Source organism: Heterodontus francisci, chromosome 1 (genome assembly GCF_036365525.1).
Source record: "Heterodontus francisci isolate sHetFra1 chromosome 1, sHetFra1.hap1, whole genome shotgun sequence".
NCBI lineage: Eukaryota > Metazoa > Chordata > Chondrichthyes > Heterodontiformes > Heterodontidae > Heterodontus > Heterodontus francisci.
The window spans coordinates 127,156,389-127,169,341 of record NC_090371.1 but is presented as its reverse complement, the minus strand read 5'-3'; the positions used below and the strand labels follow the sequence as shown (position 1 = coordinate 127,169,341).

Here is a 12,953-nt window from a genome sequence, read left to right as displayed (position 1 = left end):
AGAATTATATCAATAGCACGTTTCTGGATGTGGTCAGTCTGCAGCCCAATGTTGCGCAGGTAAAGAGGGAATGGGTGATACCAGACAGTCAAGCAGGACCAGGCAGGTAGTGCAGGAGTTCCCGGAGTGCATCTTGCTCTCCAACTGGAATTCAGTTCCAAATAATAGTGAGGGTGATGGTTCCACTGGGGAGTACTGCCAGAGCCAAATCCATGGCATAAGTGTACAGGGGAGCAGGAGGAAGGTGTGGAAAGCAGTTACTGTGGGATTCTACAGTTAGGGGGCAGGCAGGAGTTTCTGTGGCCGCAGACATGAATCCAGGAGGTTACATTATGTTTAAAAATGCAAAAGCTAGAAATATGAGCAAGGATACACATTTGAAACAGTAACCTCAGAGGTGAAATAAATTATACCCATTTAAGTGGAAAGTCATAACATTAAACTAGTCTGACAGGATAAAGCTAACATCTGTGATGACCGAAAACTTATCAGGTCAGAATAAGGTGGAAAACAGTCTAGCCTACAATGTCATAAAGATATGCGAAAAGAAAGAGTTCATTTTAATGGAGGGTTTCAACCAATCAAATAAAACATATTTCAAAATCTAAGGTAGTGGACATAATACAGGTCTGATTCAAGTGAAGTCACAAGAGGCAATGCATATCTTGACTTGGTAATGGTGGGTGATCCAGGTAATACATTTTGCAGGCAAGGGAAGTCACTAATGAATGATACCAATCGCATAATAATAAAGTTCATTAGGATTTGGGATACATTAAAACAAAAGGCCAACAACTATGTCTACAATTTTAAATAATCCAACTTCAAATGAATCAGTGAAGTATTTAAACAAATCAAGGAGATTGTTTAACAACTGCTCTGCTGAAGATAGGTCAGAAATTAAATGGAGATGCTTTTCAGTTTGAGTGTTAAGTCAATTCACAAATGGCAATGGGGGAGGCTGGGAAATCCAACAGTTTCTCTGTGGAGCCAAGTGTAAATAGGCCATTGAATGGGGAAGGAGGCAGTCCTGTGGAGGGGAGAAATGGAGGAAACTGGCAGTGGATGGAAGATTTTTGTGGGGCCAGGAGGAGTATTTGTAGTACTTAAAAATTGCATGAGACATCACTTACCTGTTTCCCAGCCCACTCCAAAATTGCAGTGATCCAGAGAATGCCTATCTTGTCCTAAAATTATCTTAACTTTACAGCCCTAACTTCATGATCATGACAAAATGAGACTGTTTCTTATGAAGTTAAAACCCTGCATACATCTCACAACATAACCCTTACACTGGAACATTTGAAGTTACAATTTGTTTAAACTGTATGGAAAATGCAATATAGTCAACTATGAAACCTCAGTCATACAATGATTTATACATATTCACAGCTACATAAAGTAGTGGAAAAGGAAATTGATCTCTATTTATAATTGTCAATTTACATAAGAACATAAGAAATAGAACAGGAGTAGGCTGTTTGCCCCTTCAAGCCTGCAATGCTATTCAATAAGATCATGGCTGATCTACATCAAATCTACATTCATGCATTATCTCCATATCTCTTAATTCCTTTAGTATTCAAAAATCTATCATGTCTGTCTTGAATACTTTCAATGACTGAGCATCCAGAGCACTTTGGGTAGATTCATTACCCTTTGAGTGAAGAAATTTCTCCTCATCTCAGTCCTAAATGGCTGACCCCTTATCTGAGCTGTGATCCTAGCTCCAGCCTCTCCAACCAGGGGAAGTATCTTCCCAGCATTTACCCTATTAGGCTCCTTAAGCATTTTATGTGTTTCAATTAGATCTCCTTTCATTCTTCTAAGTTCTAGATATCATAGGCCTAGTCTATTCAATCTCTTCTCAGAGGACTTCCCAGGAATCTGTCTAATGAACCTTCATTTCACACCCTCTAAGGCAAGATGATCCTTCCTTACGTAAGGAGACCAAAACTGTACACAGTACCCAGGTATGGTCTCACTAAACCCCTATTGTAGCCTTCTTTACGCTTATACTCTAATGCCGCTATAATAATAACATACCATTTGAATCTGGAATAAAAACAAGAGATGTTGGAAATACTCAGCAGGTCTGGCAGCATCTGTGGAGAGAGAAACAGAGTTAATGCTTCAGATCAGTGACCTTTCATCAGAAATGGCAAAGGTTAGAAATGTAATAGGTGTTAAGCAAATAAAGTGGGGGGTGAGGCAAGAGATAACAAAAGGGAAGGTGTTGATAGGACAAGGTCACAGAATAACTGACCAGAAGGTCACAGAGCAAAGGAAAATGGTATGTTAATGGTGTTCTGAAAGGCAAAGTGTTAGCGCGGGGAGGGTGTTAATTGACAGAAAAATGAACAGCCTGGCCCAAAGCACAAACATGAAAAAAAAACAGTGGGCAGGCACATGTTAAAAAAAATAAATAATAATGAAACAAACTAAAATAAAATAAAAAGAAAAAAGACAAAAATAACTGAAATTTAAAAGGGGGTGGGGGGGGGCTGTCATGCACTGAAATTATTGAACTCAATGTTCAGTCCGGCAGGCTGTAGTGTGCCTAATCAATAAATGAGATGCTGTTCCTCGAGCTTGCATTAATGTTCACTGGAACACTGCAGCAATCCCAGAACAGAGATGTGGGCATGAGAGCAGGGGGGAGTGTTGAAATGACAAGCAACCGGAAGCTCGGGGTCATGCTTTCAGACTGAGCAGAGATGTTCTGCAAAGTGGTCACCAAGCCTGCGTTTGGTCTCGCTAATGTAGAGGAGACCACATTGTGAGCAGCGAATACAGTATACTACATTGAAAGTAGTACAAGTAAATTGCTGCCTCACCTGAAAGGAGTGTTTGGGGCCTGGGATAGTGAGGAGAGAGGAGGTAAATGGTCAGGTATTACACCTCCTGCGATTGCAGGGGAAGGTGCCATGGGAAGGGGATGAGGTGGTGGGGGTAATGGAGGAGTGGACCAGGGTGTCACAGAGGAAACGATCCCTTCGGAATGCTGACAGGGGAAGGGAGGGGAAGATGCGTTTGGTCGTGGCATCCTCTACATTGGGGAGACCAAACGCAGACTGGGTGACCGCTTTGCGGAACACCTCCACTCAGTCCGCAAGCAGGACCTCGAGCTTCCGGTTGCTTGCCATTTCAACACTCCCCCCTGCTCTCATGCTTACATCCCTGTCCTGGGCTTGCTGCAGTGTTCCAGTGAACATCAATGCAAGCTCGAGGAACGGCATCTCATTTACCAATTAGGCACACTACAGCCTGCCGGACTGAACATTGAGTTCAATAATTTCAGAGCATGACAGGCCCCCCAGTTTACTTTTATTTTTAGTTATTTTTTTATTTTTCCTTTTTTTCCTTTTTTTTTCTGTGTTTATTTCATCTTAGTTTGTTCAGTTTGCTTACCCACTGGTTTTTTTCATGTTTGTACTTGCGGCTGTTCAATTTTCAGTCCGTTAACACCCTACCTGTACTAATGCTTTGTCTTTCAACACACCATTAACATATTGTTTGCCTTTGCTCCACGACCTTCTGGTCAGCTATTCTGTGACCTCGTCCTATTTACACCTTCTCCTTTGTTATCTCTTGCCCCATTCCCGCTTTACTTGCTTATAACCTTTTACATTTCTAATATTTGCTTGTTCTGAAGAAGGGTCACTGACCTGAAACGTCAACTCTGCTTCTCTCTTCACAGGTGTTGCTGGACCTGAGTATTTCCAGCATTTCTTGTTTTTATTTCAGATATCCAGCATCCGCAGTATTTTGCTTTTAGTTGAAACACTGGGCGGGCTAAAAATTGAAAAAGAGGAGGTATTAGATAGGCTGGCAGTTCTTACAAGTAGATAAGTCACCAAGACCGGATGAGATGCATCCAAGGGAGGGGAAATTAGGGAAGGATGGAAATTGTAGAGGCACTGGCCATAATCTTCCAATCCTCCTTAGATACAGGGGTGATGCCAGAGGACTAGAGAATTGCAAATGTTACATCCTTGTTCAAAAAAGGTTGCAAGCCCAGCAACTACAGGCCTTTAACCTTGGTGGTGAGAAAGCCTTCAGAAACAATGATTCGGGACAAAATAATCACTTGGACAAATGTGGATTAATTAAGGAAAGCCAGCACAGATTTATTAAGGGCAAATTGTGTTTAACTAACTTGCTTTTGTTTTTGATGAGGTAACAGAGAGGATTGTTGAGGGTAATGTGGGAATGTATGTGGACTTCCAAAAGACATTTGATAAAGTGTCACATAATAGGCTTGTCAGCAAAGTTAGAGCCCATGGAATAAAAGGGACAGTAGCAGCATGGATACGAAATTGGCTGAGTGACAGCAAACAGAGAGTAGATGTGCACGGTTGTTTTTCAGACTGGAGGAAGATGTATGGTAGCGTTCCCCAGGGGTCAGCGTTGGGACCCCTGCTTTTCTTGATGTACATTAATGACCTAGACTTGGGTATTCAGGGCACAATTTTAGAATTTGAGGATGGCAAAACTTGGAAGTATCGTGAACTGTAAGGAATATAGCGATGAACTTCAAGAGGACATTCACGGACTGGTGGAAAGGGCAGATAAGTGGCAGATTAAATTTAATGCAGAGAAGTGTGAAGTGATTCCTTTTGGTAGGAAGAACGAGGAGAGGCAGTATAAGTTAAAAGAGTACAATTCTAAAGGGAGTGCAGGAACAGAGGAACCTGGGGTATATATGCATAAATCATTGAAAGTTGCAGAGGAGGTTGAGAAAGCATATGAGATCCTGGACTTTATAAATAGTGGCATAGAGTACAAAACAAGGAAGTTATGATAAACCTGTATAAAACACTGGTTCAGCCTCAACTTAAGTATTGTGTCCAATTCTGGGCAATACACTTTTGGAATAATGTGAAGGCATTAAAACAGGTGCAGAAAAGATTCACAAGAATGGTTCCAGGAATGAGGAGAGGTTGGAGAAGCTGGGTCTGTTCTCCTTGGAGAAGAAAATATCAAGAGGAGATTTGATAGGTGTTCAAAATCATGGGGGGGTCTGGACAGAGTAGATGGGGAGAAACTGTTTCCATTGGTGGAAGGATTCAGAACTAGAGGACACCAATTTAAGGTGAATGGCAAAAGAAGCAACAGCGACATGAGGAAAAGCTTTTTTTAATGCAGCGAGTGGTTCGGATCTGGAATGACTGGTCTGCCTGACAGTATAGTGGAGGCAGATTCAGCTGAGGCCTTCAAAACAGAACTGGATAATTATCTGAAAAGAACAAATTTTCAGGGCTACAGGGAAAAGCCAGGGGAGCGGGACTAGGTGTGTTGCTCTTGCAGAGAGCCAGCACAGACATGACGGGCCAATAGCCTCCTTCTGTGCTGTAACCATCCTATGATTCTATAAGATATGAGAAAGATGAATCAGAAAAAGGACACGTATGACAGACATCAGGTTGATAATACAAGTGAGAACTAGGCTGAATATAGAAAGTTCAGAGGTGAAATGAAGAAGGAAATCAGAGACAGAGTATGAGAAGAGAGTGGCAGCTTATCTAAAAGGAATCCTAAAGTCTTCTATAAGCATATAAATAGTAAAAGGGGAGTCAGAGGAGGGGTTGGGCCAATTAGGGACCAAAAAGGGGATCTACGCATGGAGGCAGAGGACATGGATGAGATACTTTTTTGAGAACTTTGCATCTGCCGTTACCAAGGAAGATGTTGCCCAAGTCATAGGAAAAAGAGATGGTAGTTAAGACACTGGATGGGTGAAAAATTGATAAAAAGAGAAAGTATTAGAAAGGCTGGCTGTATTTAAAGTTGTAAGTCACTAGAACCAGATGGGATGCATTCTAGGATCCTGAGGAAAGTAAGGGAGGAAATTGCTGAGGCACTGGCCATAATTTTTCAATCCTCCTTAGATATGGGGTTGCTGCCAGGGGGCTGGATAATTGCAAATGTTACAACATTATTCAAAAAAAAAAGTATAAGGATAAACCCAGCAACTATAGGCCAGTCAGTTTAACCTCGATGGTGGGAAAGCCTTTAGAAACTATAATCTGGGACAAAAATTAACAGTCACTTGGACAAGTGCAGATTAATCAGGGAAAGCCAGCATGGATTTGTTAAAGGCAAATTTGAGTTTTTTTGATGAGCAACAGAGATGTTCGATGAGGGTAACGCAGTTCATGTGGTGTCTCTGAACTACCAAAAGGCATTTGATAAATGCCACATAATAGACTTGCCAAAATTGAAGCCCATGGAATAAAAGGGAAATTAGCAGCATGGATACAAAGTTACCCAGGTGACAGGAAAGAGAAAGTGGTTAATGACGGTTTTCAGACTGGAGGAAGGTATATGGTGGGGTTCCCCAGGGCCAGCGTTCTTGCAGAGAGCTGGCACAGACACAAAAGGTCTGAATCGCCTCCTTCTGTACTGTAACCATTCTATGAAATATTCAGCAGGTCAGGCACCATCTGTAAAGGGAGAAATAAAGTTAACGTTTTGGGTCGATGACCTTTCTTTGGAATGAAGCTTTAGTATCAGGATAACCTTCTATTCCTTTCTCCCTTATGTGTTAATCCAGCTTCCCCTTAAAATTATCTATGCTATTCACCTCAACTGCTCCTTATAGTAGCGAGTTCCACATTCTCTGGGTAAAGAAGTTTCTCCTGAATTCCTTATTGTATTTTTGCTACTTAACTTAAATATTTAGCCCAAAATTTACCTTTCCATTAATTATTTATAGACATCTCCTTTACTGGACAGAAAATTCAAGTTTTCTGAGTCTTCCCTTTAACATTAGGTTCAGCCTTGTGACTCTCTTCAACACCATCTCCAGCGCTTGATAACTTCCTTTTTCCTTGGTAACACAACTAGATATAGTGTTCAAGGTATGATTTGACCAGAGCAGCATACAGTTTCATCACTACCTCCTTCCACATATATTCTAATGGTCTAACTATGTAGTTTAACATTTTATTGGCTTATGATGGTGAATTTGTTGGAAATGTTTGGTGGCGAGTCCACTAAGACACTTCTCTTTCATATTCATCCTTGGGTATCTCAACCCAATTTATGAAGTAGGCATCTCATCTACTTTGCCTTGCTATGTACAGTATTTCAGATGTCTGCGTGAAATGACTTTGTTGTGAGCACTTACATATCTTGTCCAACTTGTTCTGTTGTTTTAGCTGCATCTTTTCATCCCCCTGTCCCTCCTAGTTTGGTATCATTTGCAAATTTGACCATATTGCATCGAGTTTCTGAATCCAGGTCATTGACACAAATGCAAAACAGTCGTGGCCTAAACATTACACCTTGAAGCATGCCATTCAGTACTTTCCCCACTCTGAAATAATTTCTGCAGTGAACACTGTTAAGGCTTTGTTTTATATTAAAAACTTAGAATTCTGTGTGCTTTAAAAACTGAAACAGGATTTTTTGGTGGAGATTGAGACACCTGCAAAAAGCTGAATTTGTAAACAAGGACAGGAAAACCTGTCATTTCAAGGAAACGAGCAAGGGGTTTGACCTCCTCAGAGCTACTCTTTGAATGACAAGAAAGACTCTATGTCTGGATATGTGACCTGTTTAGGAAGGTTTTGGTTTCACTTTGGACCTTTTTAAAAAAAAAAGTGAGTTAGACAGAAAAAAGGCATTTGAAACTTGGTTTTGACCTGCCTGGAGGTCAGAGAGAAAGACCCAGAAAAAAAGTGTTACCTCTCTGTCAAGGAATCCTGCAACTCTTGAGAAGAAACCCTGTATTTCAAAGGTGGTAGACTCCTGTTGCCTCCTGTCTCTGAAGAATCCCTGCATCAAGTGTGGTTTCTGTTACGTCCTGTGTTTTAAGAAATCCTGAAATTTGAAGAAATCTTCTACTGCTATCCGGCTGCTGTAAGACCTGAGCAGACTTGTTGCTACACCCCTGATGGAAGACCTTATGTGAAGCCTGATGCAGTTAAATTGCCATGAATGCCTACCCACAGACTGTTCATCAACCTCCCCTGGAAAGACGTTGAGTGGCATCCAACTATTCGACTCTGGGAAACCTCACCAAACCAAAGAACTTCCTACCAGAATGTGACAAACTAAATTATATTATTTCTTTTATTCATATGAAAAGCAGTAAATCAAAATCCTTTTTTCCCGGTTAACTGGCTTTTGGATGCATGTGTGTGTGCGCATGAGGGCTAGGGAGAATAAGGAGTTTAAAATCTTTTCGTATATAGATTTACCTCATTATTGGTTAAGACTTAGTGTTATAAATAGTTAATTTTGTTGTTGATTAAAGAAACTTGGGTGGTGGGCTTTATACTGGAACAAATAGAGTATCTAATTGGCTGTTCTTTGGGTAGTGGGAAAATTTAATTGATATGCTGTGAAACATGGAGAACTGGGATTGAATTAACAGTGCACTCCTCCTGCCTCGGTCATAACAATACACATCGTTTCCCACCCTTTAGTCAGTTTCTTAACTATTCCCAGAATTTACTCTGAATCCTCATAGGCTATTTTTATCAAAGCCAAAACTTTCATGTGGATCTTGATAACAAAAGCCATTCGAAAGTGAAGGTAGACAATTTCATAAGTCTTTCCATTGTTCACTTGGATTATTACTTTTTCAACTAGTTGGGAGCTATGTGTATCTTCTAATTGCATTTAAGTCTTATAAAAAAAAACCTTGAATGTGCAATGTTTTACCATCCACCAGCTTGCCCAGAAACCCACTCTAAGCAACGGTCATCTATGAATGAAGTAATACCTGAATTCAAGTCCTTGTGTTGCCTTTCACCAGTCTGAACCTGTACCTCATCCCAAAATCGAACTCAAGGGGAAGTCTGACCAGAGCACAGTACAAATTCAGCCCAATATCCTTCAACCTACTCTTCACTGCTTTGCTTTCAATTATTCATTGCTGTTCCAAAGTGACTAGATATGTTGGCTACATTTTAAAACTCCACCAAAGTAGGCAGCGGACGTAAAACAAAGGTGGCCCACGCAGACGGGCACCATGTCATGGAGCCGCCGCAATTTCAAACGCGGTGGCTCATTTGCATGGCTGCAGCGCCCGTCCCCCCGCAATGACGTGGAGGGGGTGGGCGAGTCATTGCCGGCAACGGCGTCCAGCGCCAATGTGCAGGTGCCATTTTTAAAGGGCTGACAGCCCTGAATGAACATTTAAAATTTAAAGGGCAAGTTAAGTGCAAGTTTTGCTCAAATAAGTGCAGTGAGCTTTCCAGGCATCCTCGCACCCACCCCCCCCCCACCCCCAACGGCATTGCACAACATTTTCCCTTTTCCCCCGGAATTCAAATATTGGAACTTTGACCTTCCCCCTGCACACCCCCAAAGTTCGGCACCTTTGTCCTTTACCCTTTCCCATCAACCTCCCCAACCAATCTGAGGCTTTGTAACCCTACTCCCCCACCGCCCCCCCCGACCCCCTCTCCTCCTGCACAGAGAAAAAACCTCCTCCCCCTCCCCACAGGCGTCATGCCACATTTCCCCAAACGGGAATTCGAAGACGTATTTTCGGCGGCAAGAATGAAGATGGCAACGTGATGGCAGAATCGCTGCAGGATGAATTGTAAGTAGGCAGTTACATACTTTAATGTAGGTCCCGTTGCCAAGTGGCAGGACAGCTGCAACGAGGCCTCGTCGCTGCCAAGATCAGTATGAGGCCTGCCGCCGTTGGGGTTGGTGGCGGGCGTACAGATCTTCATTGCCCCTCCCACCACCATTCTCAATGGCGGAGGGGCTTTAAAATCCAGCCCGTTATGTCTAGCAACATCCTTACAATTTTTTCAACTTCATTCTTAACTAGTTCAACAGCAGACAGTGCAGAGGTTACCCATTTTTCCCCCAATGTGCAGTGTATTACACTTGCTCATATTGAATTCTAGCTGCTATTGCTTCACCCAATCATAAATTTTAACTGGTTAATTCTGTATGTTTCTCTCAGATTTAATGTACCTTCATATCTAATATAATCTGTTAAATTGACCAACTTGCATTGAGTTTCAAGTCATTGCTATAAATTAACAGCAGCATCTATTCTTGGAGATTGTCATTCATTGTTTCCCCATCACCACATCACTTCTACCAAGCAATTACTGCTTCCTTTCCTTCAACCAATTTCTTATCGTCACGGAAACGTGCTGTGTCGAATGCTGATTTTTTTTAATCCACCAGCTGGAAAACGGAATCAAATTTTAAAATAGGAAAAAAGTAACTGATAAAAGGTGAGTTTATGAGCAGCTAAGATGGCCACCCTAATTTGCATCACTATATTCCACATTCCAATTAATTGAGGTGGAGACAAGTTATTTGCCCAGTCTCCTCAGGAACAAAGACCTGGGGAATTTGAGTGAACTACCTATCCTGCTCCAATTAGCAAGACATTAAAGCAAACATTTGGGACATTAAACAGGTGGTGATGAACCACTCAAACCTAATCACTAGAACAATGGGACCCTGGTTTACAGAAGAGAAGTCCTAGACCTATACTGATTAAGTTGCAAGAGGAATGCACTGATAGCCATCATGTTGAATCACTAGGTGATGGTCATGTGACAGGCCCACCATGTGTGCGCTTAAGCTGGTGTTTTCTCTGCAGCAACCAGCCAAGCAGCTAAACACTGACAAGACAAGACTCAAGTGTGGTCCCTCCTCCCTCTCTATCTCCAGTTGACCTTGCAAGCTTCGAACCCTGTCTGCTGGCTGTAACCACCTGCCCTATCACTGCTGCAGACAGAGACCTCATGAAGGAAACCATCTGCATCGCTGTCTCCAGAAGAACCATTGAATCAGCTGTCCATATCTGCAAACCAGAGGCCTCAGGACCACCGAATAAAGCCTGAAGCCAGCCGAGTCACCAAACACCACAGACTGTATACCCTTTTTATTGCTCCGGACTCTAATCAGACCAATCTATCCTACCCCATTCTGTAACCTATTTGTATGTGCGTGAGAACCTCGAGCATGTGTGTGTGAAAGTCGGAGCATAGTTTATTATTTTACTTAGATCGGCTTAAGAATAATAAAGCTAACCTCTTTCCTTGTTAAACTAAAGAAAAGGCTGTCCGATTAGTTCTTTGTATGATGATAGCACGTAAATAGTTAAACACTTAATTGGCAAGTATATCCACCTTAAAGAAATAAACCTGTTGCAGTCAAACAAGGAGAGGGACAAGAGCGGAGCCCTTTGACCCCTACTCACCTGATCGCAACACTATTTACAGTTGTTACTTTGAAATACTGTCTTAAGCTGATTCAGCAGCTTTTCATGACGAATCGGGTCAAACAATTTCTGGAAGACTGAAAACACAATGTCATAAGACAGCCGATTTGAGATATCACTTCCTCAAAAAAGACACCGAGCTTGAGGTTTAATAGGACCCTACCAGTCAAGGGTGCATGCTATGGACACCGCACAAATGTAGATATTTCTTATGTAATGACTGGTTCTCATGTTCCTTTTATAAATTTAATAACAATGAACTTTAATTAGTATTTGTGCAGCTCAAGAAGTTTGATTCGATTGCTTTGTAATATCACTACCAGTGATCTCATATGTATAGAAACAGGATTTGTCTCTTCTATTATTTCCCACACAAGCATTACAAACAATGCTAATATGCCAACATTTACTGGTAAAAGGCTACAGATGTTAGAATAACATTTACAGTCTACAAACACCTTCAACAATTTGACGGGATACCAACCCATTTTCTCCAAAGTCCTTACACGACTATTTGAAGTCACAATTACAAGTAAAATTGAGCACAACAGAAGACAAATCGATAAGCAAAACTATGAAATATTTGCTGTCTGCCCAATCCCTTTTGGCAAAATGTTCCATGAAGTTATTTGCAAACAAGGAATGAGAAACTAAGATGGAAAATTAACAGAAATTCACAACTTGTAACCGAATTAGATGATAGTTTAGCATCTCATGAGTTTTAAGAATCACAAAATAATTTACAGTTACTTCAAAAAACAGATTTCTAATTTTAATTATTTAAGAAAGGAGGGAGAGAGAAAAATAGATAACAGCAGACCAATCAGCTTAACTTAGATTCCAGTAACTTCCCCATAACCTATCAGAGACAGAGGGACTGAGCACTTGGACATGTAACAGCCAACATTTATTTGCAATCGGCAAGTCTGGTTGAAATTTCTAAAACTAGCATGGTGGACAGGACAGTGTTTGTATGGACTTCCAGAAGGCATCTGATAATGCTCCTCACAAGATTAGCAGCAAAAAAGGCAACAGCACAAAATTGGGAAGTAACCTTGTTACACGGATTGGCAATTGATTGAGAGGTAGCAGACAGAGAGTAGTAGTAAAGTGAACAGTCTCTTTTTGGTGGGATGAGAAAACCAGTGTTCCAAAGGATCTATGATGAGATCTTAGCTTTTAACCATACACATGACTTGGATGAAGGAATAGAGAATTGTATATCCAAGTTTACAGAATTAGGAGGGATAGCAAGTTGCGTAGATGGGAGCAGAAGGTTACAAAGGGGCATGGACAGATTAAGTGAGTGGGCAAAACTATAATGGATGGAGTTCAATGTGAGGAAGTGTGAGGTCATCCACTTAGATCTGAGAAAGACAAATCTGAAAATTTTCTTAATGAAAAGACTGAGTTGTGGTGGAGCAAATAATTAGCTGTCCACATGCATAAATCACTAAAATCTAGGGGTGATCTAATCAAGTTGTTCAAGATCACAAGGGAATTCAATAGTGCAGATACTGAGGAACTACTTCCTGTGGTGGAGAAAGCCAGAACAAGGGGGAATTTTCTTAAAACTGCACCATTTAGGAGTGAAATCAGGAAGTACTTATTCACCCAGACGGTAATGGAGATCTGTAACTCTCTCCACAAAAGGCTGTGGATGTTGGGTCACTTGAAATTTTCAGACCGAGATCAATATATTTTGTTGCTAAGTAAGAGTGTCGAGAAATTATGGATCGAA

General features: G+C 41.3%; 1 protein-coding gene across 6 annotated transcripts in view; it reads right to left on the bottom strand.

Annotated features, from left to right (window-relative positions):
- tec (tec protein tyrosine kinase) overlaps nucleotides 1-12,953 on the bottom strand; it is a 220,643-nt gene that overhangs the window by 198,737 nt on the left and 8,953 nt on the right. For 2 of the 6 annotated variants that reach the window (XM_068035818.1, XM_068035836.1), the window contains exon 2: nucleotides 3,669-3,795. The exons of 3 other annotated variants lie outside the window; for them this stretch is intronic. The gene's annotated coding sequence lies outside the window, so the exon portion shown is untranslated. Of the gene's footprint in view, nucleotides 1-2,046; nucleotides 2,106-3,668; nucleotides 3,796-12,953 lie in introns of those variants that run through there. One more of the 6 variants, XM_068035827.1, reaches the window with a different exon arrangement.